This window comes from Thermobia domestica, chromosome 2 (assembly GCF_964235325.1).
Source record: "Thermobia domestica chromosome 2, izTheDome1.hap1.1, whole genome shotgun sequence".
NCBI lineage: Eukaryota > Metazoa > Arthropoda > Insecta > Zygentoma > Lepismatidae > Thermobia > Thermobia domestica.
Window position 1 is genome coordinate 359061899 of NC_137455.1, and position 8671 is coordinate 359070569.

Here is an 8671-nt window from a genome sequence, read left to right on the forward strand (position 1 = left end):
GGTCGCAAAACTCTTGTTTTTTTTAAACGGGCAGTTGACTTTTAGTTTGGAAGACATAAACTTCGCTCGCGAAAATCTTGAAATTTTTTTTATCTTGTGTGTTGAACTTGAAGCAGTGCGAAATGGCCGTAAAACTTGAGTTGTTGAGTATAAGCACCGCATACTTTAATCTCAGTGCTGAAGTGGTAGTGGAATAAGAGTGTAGGAAACACTTTTCACTTTTGTGAAAGTTTTACTTTAAAAAAATCAGTTTTGTTAATAGTTTTTGCAACGTAGAGAACATGTACGGCAATTGAGGGTTTGAAGTGACAATTCTTCAGTATATCTTGTGAAGTGTTTTGCCCGTATCAAACATTTGAAATAATACGTCAAGTGCCGTCAAACATGTTACTTATTCTCCGCAGTGCTTGCGAAATCTGTTGCTAAAGTATTGGTCAAAACAAACTCAATGTCTGTCTTTTAGGCTATGACCAGTAGTGCAATACCTTGCCGTTTGTTTAAGTAATTTAAATACAAGTACAAGAGACTATGTCTACAGCCTTGTACGTTTCAGGCGGATTTAGAATTTTAGAATGTGAGTGCTTTCACGTAAGGACAAACAAGTGCTAAATTCCACTGCACGTACAAATAGTATGTCGTATCATGAGCCAGAGGATAACCGGCAGTACCACCACTGACAGAGCGTAATTCAGGTGTAGGATTGTCAAACACCTGCAGAAAGTGAAGAGAGCAGCGACCCAGACGTGGAAGGAGGAAAGTAAATGAAGACTACCTTGGCCACCAACTTCGGAAGAAACACCACAGTGCAGTGTAAGGAGCGTTAAGCATCCCTGGACACTTCAAGAGTGAAGAAATCAGCGAAATAAAATAATAATGTGCACGAACTATCTAAGCTTGAGCTCAGCTTTAAAAAGTGTGTTTCGGAATTAAAAAGTAAATATTTTTTGTCTCATTGTGAGACTGCGCGCGCGTGTGCTTCTGTAATATATTAAAATTGGATACTTGAAATGTTGGATCGGCACATTAAAAGATTCCATCAGAAAGTTTGGGATTCTCCTTTTCTTCCTTCAGATTGCTGCCAGGTATGTGTTACCATTTCATGTCTATTTGTTTACTTTTCAGGCCAGATGCTGGGATTATAGATGAGTCGTGAATACGATGAGCGTGTTTCATGCTAAAAGTGGGTAATTTTACACTCAGGATGGCTGTTAAAACTACGAGTAACTTGTAAATAAGAGTTTCATGTGTCATATATCATAATTTAACCTTTTCAAAATTTAAATTTTAATAAACCAGACTCTACCGACTGAACTAAATTAGCTTTGTGTTTGGAGGGTACGTCTAATTAGAGTAATCTTCAATTTGCATGTGCGGTTTCCTCCCACATTCGCATTCTATTATTGTAATTAATTTTCTAAATTATTCATCACATGCAATAATCCTTCCCCCCGTTCACAAAGAACTTGGCTGCTGTTCGCGTGGGGCACGGCACACACCATCCTGAGTGCTATTGTTTGTATCAATGTCCTTTGCAAAATTTTTGTTTAAATATTTAACATTGTGGCAAGAGAGTAAAGTTTAATGTTTGTATTTGTTTCATTTGAATGATGATGCCACAACAAGAAAATAAAATTACCCACCGGATTCACGACAATTAGCACAAGCCAGACGCGTGTGTCAGTATATGTTTATCTTTCAGGTTGTCGCGCCATCCAGAAAGTTTATAATTTGTTTGTGTTTTATTTTGGTGTTATATGTGTATATCTTTTGAAGTGTGTGAAATTTTAAAGTCTTTTGGAGGGGAATACTTTATTAGGAATCAGTTAGGCACTTTAGAGCAAAATTTGTTTATTAGTCACACGTAAAATTCATTTATGGTATTAACCCGTAATCAAGCGAAAGCAATGGAGGGCTCAGCAGACAACCAATTAGTTCAAGAACAATACGCGCAGGTAATTGAGTTCCCTTCGGAGTCTCAGGACACCGTTAGAGATGCTATAGACGATGTAAACATTTCTCTCCAGGAAGTAGTTCCGGATGGAGAAGGTACCGTAAGCAACGAAAGGACAAACGAATCGGAGCAGGTTAGGGAACCGATTCCTTCCACCTCAGCGCAAGTCACTTCCTTCACTGACCCGTGTCTCGCGTCGCTGTTTAGTATGTTAAGGGAGATTTCAGGCAAGCTAGAAACCCAAGAGAAGAAACAAGAAAGAACATTAGAGGAGTTAGCGAATAGGCAGGAGAACTCTAGCCGAGTTATGCTAGAGAAGTTAGAGGCTGTCGAGAAACAGATTACTGCTAGTTTCAGGCAGGAAATGCTTCAACATGTATCAGAGCTAGAGGCAAGGATGGATTCCTCAGCGGAAGCTCTTGAGTCTAAGATCACAGCATCCTGCCAGGAGTTGAAAACTTCAGTAGAGGCGACTGAAGAAAGAATTAGTCAGTTAGAAGTCAACACAGAGAGTAGATCAGGCGAGATTTCAGAGGTCCTTGGTTCAGATCTGGCCCAGGTCTCCCGTGATGTCAACCATTTACGTGGTGACGTGGAGAGAGTGGGAGAAAATGTAGCAGCTGTGTCTAGTGAAGTAAAAGCCACCGTAGACAGTTCTGTAGGACACCTACAATCAAAATTACGCCGTGCAGAAATGAGATGGGAGGAACAGTTGGAGAGGGAGTCGGTGAGAGAAAACAGTTCCAGCTGTCAAAACACAGCCTCTGTTTCACATGAAGGGGTTGACACGCCGGTCGAAGGACCGAGCCATGCGAGACAGTCCCCTGAGCTCTCCAGACGTGAGGGTTCAGATGAGCAGGCTGCCCCTCCCAACAACAACAACAACACCCGCAGTAGTAGTGGCAGTGTTTCTACCTGCCAAGTAGCATCAGCGCTAGCGCTGTTACACAGGGATCTATCACTTCCAACGTTTACAGGTTGTGAATCAGAGGTCCAAGCCTACAACTTTCTAGTTGAGTTGGAAAACTATTTCGATTTGACCGGTGTGCCAGAGAAGAGACGTCTGGCATTTTCATCACACTGTTTTCGTGGTATCTCACGGCAATGGGTACAGGTGACTTTAAAGAAGTGTCATAGCTATCAGGACCTCGTTAAACACTTTAAAGAAGCCTATCTTAGCGAAGAGAAGCTCGCTAACCTCCGCGCCTCTATTCTTACGTCACGATTCGAGACACGGGGCAACAAGAAACCAACAGAATACTTGTTGGAGTTGTTACACACCAACAGTATTCTCGACCCCCCTTTGCCTCCCCAGGTGTTATTGAGAGTATTGCCACGACAATTGCCATTCTCGATTTATAGATGCATAGTTTCATCGAAACCGCGCACTATAGTCGAGCTATTAAACATAGTAGGTGAGCTACAGAGCACTTACCAGCCACCGAATACAAATAATAGGAGGGGAATCAATGTTTTGACAGTAGAAGAAGAAGAAGAAGAAACAGGGCGATCTTCCCCCCTCCACGAAACAGTAGGCCGAGTAACTCCACTAGAAGTAGGAGGTTCCGTAGGGACAATGGGCCTTATCAGAATAGGGGTAATCGTAGAGGCAATGGTAACAGAGATACCAATTATAATGGCAATTGGCGTTCGAGAAACTCCAATGGTCAGTCTCGTGACGATGGAGGGTCTCGAACGGGGAACCAGAGTACAAGGGGGCAAAGACGTGGTAGAAACAGGGGACGTGGCAACATGCAGCAGAGAGAGAACAATCGCAATAACGACTATGCTGCAGAGGTGAACCAGCTCCGTGTTCACGATCAAAGGGCTACGCAGTCCACGAGACAAGTCTCGGCTCGTGGCAATTCTCGTGAGAATAGCCCAGGGAACAGTCAACGCCACTGAGAACTGTCCGCATGTTCTCAGAACGGTACCTTGGATACTTGCGTGCTGAATATTCATGGACAACCGGCGATTATTCTTTCTGAGAATGTGCGTAATAGTGTAATAGAATATAGTATTGAGTTAGAAGAAAAAGAAGAAGATAGTTTTGAGACACAAGTAAAAAGTATTGACACACTAGAGAATGGGGACTGCGATACCTGTAAACGAATCATAAGCACCACACATTTCAATCGTGAAGGAAATAACGACATTCGTCATTCCGAAATTATGTTTTTGAAGAGAAATGGGGACAAAATTAAAATAGATAGGAATTTGTTCGAAGAGACGAATGCGATATTCAGAGACCTTTTGGAAACATCAACAGAAAAACTACCCACTAATAATTTAGTTACACTTCCAGAGGTAGAAGTAGATTTGTTTAAGAATAAAATTCTGGCATTACTAGATAGCGGAGCTAGTTTTTCGGCGATCTCGCTCCAATGTTGGGAAGTTATACGTCAGCGAGACCCCCCACCAGCGTTTATCAAGTCATCTAACATACGTGTCAGTTCAGCGTTCGGTCGTTCCGTTGCGTCGATCATCGGTCAAGTATTATTAGAACTAATTATTGCGGGTAAGGAGTTCTATACTTCGACAATAATTGTGAAAGGGCTCAACCGTGAACTCATCTTGGGTTCACAGTTCTTTGTAGAGAGTAGAGCAATTTTGGATTACGAGAGAAACGTAATTTTGTTGAATCACCCCCACCACATAGAAGTTTCTTTTCGAGACATAGAGGTAGAGGAAGAAGATCTATTTATAAGAAAATTATCCTGGGAGTTCGAAGATGATGTGGTCGATTTATATAATCCCACGGTTAGTAGTATGTGCGCGTCAAGGATAGGACCACTGACTACGCCGCAGTTCGCGCGAGCGTCAGCAGATGGATGCCACCAGCAAGAGTTGGCTACTCTGCGCAGCCAGTTGGATGATGGGAAATTCCCAACTGCAGCCGAACTTGCGAATGTTGTGTACTCGCCACAAGAGTTGGCGAAGGTTCGAACCCAGGCTACAACCAACGATATTAGAGATCATGTCGAAAAGTATACAGATTTGAGTGGGGATGAGAAACAAAAGTTGTACGACGTGCTCTACAGACATAGATCGATATTTGATGAGAAGCCCGGTACCGTAAGGGACTACCACCACCTCATTGAAGTGACCGATGACCGACCAATGAAGACCCGGATGTATCCATACCCGCTACAGCACAGAACTGCTGTCACGAATACTATTAATCGTTGGTTGGCGTGGGGAATCATAAAGAAGCATCCCACTTCTTATCTAAGTCCGCTGGTCATAGTACCGAAGAAGAATGGGTCACTACGTATATGCCTGGATGCGCGTAAGCTCGGTTCCATTACGCGCTGTGAATTCGACCAGCCAATCCCTGCATTGAGTACTCTACAGGATTTATGTGAAAGGCGCTGGTTCAGCAGCCTCGATGCAGTGGATTCTTTTCAGCAAATTCTCGTTGAAGAAAATAGCCAGAAGTATTTAGGTTTCCTTCACGATGGAATAACGTACGTATTTAAGAAGCTGCCATTTGGGACAAAGCAGAGTTCGGCTTCATGTGTGCGTGCAATCAATTCCATTCTCGGGGATGAGTGTCGTGATTTCTGCGGCCACTATGTTGATGACGTCACAATATCGTCATTTTCGTTTGAAGAACACATGCGCCATCTAGATATAGTCTTAGGAAAGTTAAAATTAGGAGGTCTCACACTAAGACTTAAAAAGTGTCAATTTGCTCGCCGTAGAATTTCAATTCTAGGTTATGACCTCTCGCCTGCTGGAATTGAGAAGTCGCAGGAGAAACTTGAGAAGGTCATGGAATTCCGTAAACCCAGAAATGTCAAGGAATTAAGGAGTTTTATTGGGTACTGTCAACTCTACAGAATATTCAGTACGCAGTATTCAGAGATATTGTATCCCTTATTTCAGTTGCTAAAGAAGGGAGTGAAATTTAAATGGCTTCCCTGTCATGACGAAGCGTTTCAAAGGATACGTGAAGTCTTTAGAGAAAAAGCAGTGCTAAAGAAGCCACTCCCTGACCGACAACTTATTTTGGAATGCGATGCATTCGACGTAAGTTGTTCGTCACATCTTTATCAACTTGACGATAATGGTGAGGTCCGTGTAATTGGGATGACGTCACGCATCTTCAATACAGCAGAACGAAACTACGGAATTTCTGAGAAAGAAATGGCAGGAGTAATAGATGGGGTCTGCAAGCTTAAACATTATTTGGTTGGAAATCATTTCAAAATTCGCAGTGACCATCAATCGATACGCTTCTTGCTGTTATGTAGGCTAACTTCACAGCGTCTCATGCGTTGGGTACTTACTTTGAGCATGTTATCATTCGAGTTTCAGTATGTGAAATCAAAGGACAACTTGAGTGATTACCATTCTAGGTACCCACCAAATACAGGTGTTCAATTTGACAAGGCGAAGAAACTTGTTTTGAACGAATCGCTCATGACCATTCTGACACACATTCCTAGTCAGATGAGAGAACTGATTGCAGTGTTGCCAGAACTGCAAACATCTGACCCTGTATTTGGCGACGTCAAGAGAAAGCTGCAGAGTCAGGAAAACTCTGGGAAAACCGCCAGTGAGAATCACCAGTACTTACTCTCAAATGGACGGCTATGTAAACGTGACCGGTCTGGTCTACGGATTTCCATACCGGAAGTACTTGTGCAGCCATTGTTGGAATATTACCACAATGAACGAGGACATCTGTCTGCTAGAAAACTCATACCAATGTTAACAGAGTACTTTGTATGGCCGAAGATGAGAAGCGCCATCAAGAAATTCTCAGCTTCCTGTGGTTTGTGCCAGAAAGCATCCCCCCTCACATGTATCGTTCGGGACCACTGAACCCAGTTTTAGTTCGTCGCCCTGGGTACATGGTATGCCTGGACTGGTTGGGGCCTCTCCCTGTGGGGGTAGGCAACGTGCAATACATCCTTGTATGCGTGGATGCTGTCTCAAAATTAATAGGACTATACGCTTGCAGAAAGGCCACCACAGATACAGCGTTGAAGAAGCTGAAGGAGTTCCTGAAACTGTGCCCGTCCGCCGAGATCATTTTGACAGACAATGGGACCCAGTTTTCAAGTGCGAAGTGGAAAAAGGAACTCTCGGACTTAAACCTTAAGCCCATCTATAGTACACCGTACTATCCTCAAGGAAACATGGCAGAGGTGGGTGTGAAATCGACAGTGAGAATGTTAAGAAAATTGTGCCATGACAAGCAGAAAGAATGGCCCAAACATCTTGAGAAAATAGAAAAGTGTCTCAACTCAAGCATACATCTGTCGACTGGTTTAAGTCCATATCAAGTACACCTGGGAGAATCACCATCACGAGAATTGGCGAGAATATTTGAGATCCCAGAAGTAGAGAGACACAAGTCATTACGATACTACGTAGAGTTAGCAGCACGAAATTTAAAGAAGTCTGCACAGCGAAGAAAAAAGACCTTCGATAAACGTCGCGAGCCAGCGCGTTTCGAGGTTGGAGAATTGGTACTGGTTAGAGCTTTTCCCAAGTCTGACGCTTTCTCTGGAATAACAAAAAAGATGCTCCTCCTTTACACGGGACCTTACGTCATCCTTTCCACAGCGAATAATAATGTGTGCACTCTCGGTGATCCTGAGACGAGAGAAGCATTTATGAAACGAAACGTGTTTCATTTGAAGAAATACATACAGCGTGAAGCCGTGCTTCCGCAGGAACCAGCTGACCTGATGACATCGTAGGAGAAGAATGTAAACACAACGCGTCATGCAGGAAGGAAGGCTGATGATGCATTCACTCACAGACGTACCTCGCTTCTACTGGCACAAAAGAGAGTTGTTGCGCTGAGTGTTATATTGCAGAGAGATAATTTTATTGCAGAGAGATAATTTGTGTATTGATTATGCCGTATTAATGATTAGTGTTCTTTTAGTATTATTCATGTATATTAGGGATATTTTGTTTCAATTATAGTATATACGGAGTATGTATGATATTTACATAAAGTGTATTGTCACCACTTCTGAGAAAATGCAACGATTAAGCAATTAACGGTTGCATTTCCTTAGGAGGGGAATAATGTGAACAGCACATGAGCTGTGTTTATAGAATATTTGCATATCAAATTTTTGCTTGATTTCAGGAATATTTAATCGTTTAATTAGGGAATTTACATATATATTTTAGTGGTTTTGCATACGTAGCAGCGGGAGCAGATAATTTTTATTGGTATTTTATGTATATATATTGTTTATTTAGAGTATGTAATTAAACATAGATTAACAACAGGATTAGACGTCATATTGGTGCAGCGATATTTTAATATATTTGAATATACGACATTGGAGAAGATAGGACATTTTGAAGCTAACATATGCTATTTTGCTTGCAGTTGAGGCAGAGAAGTCCTCACAGAAAAAAAATGTTAAGAAAGCTTGCTTTACTGAAGAAGCCTTGTTCTACAGCAGCGTGGGAAGACACAGTTAGCCACTGTAGCTACCTTTATTAGGATAAAATGTCTATAAGAGAAACACTTCGTCTATCTGCCGAGCTAGTCTCACTTTCTAGTGTAGTGATAGTTAGGGACATACACTGACACTATGGAGACAGCGAGACGGGCTCCACAATAGTTTTCGAAGCAAGCAAAATTATCGCGTAGCTATAACAAATTGTCTGTACAATGGAGTGTGATATTTTCAAAACACGCCCCTTTTTAGCGTCCTAGTTACTGGATGCGTCGCTTGGTCA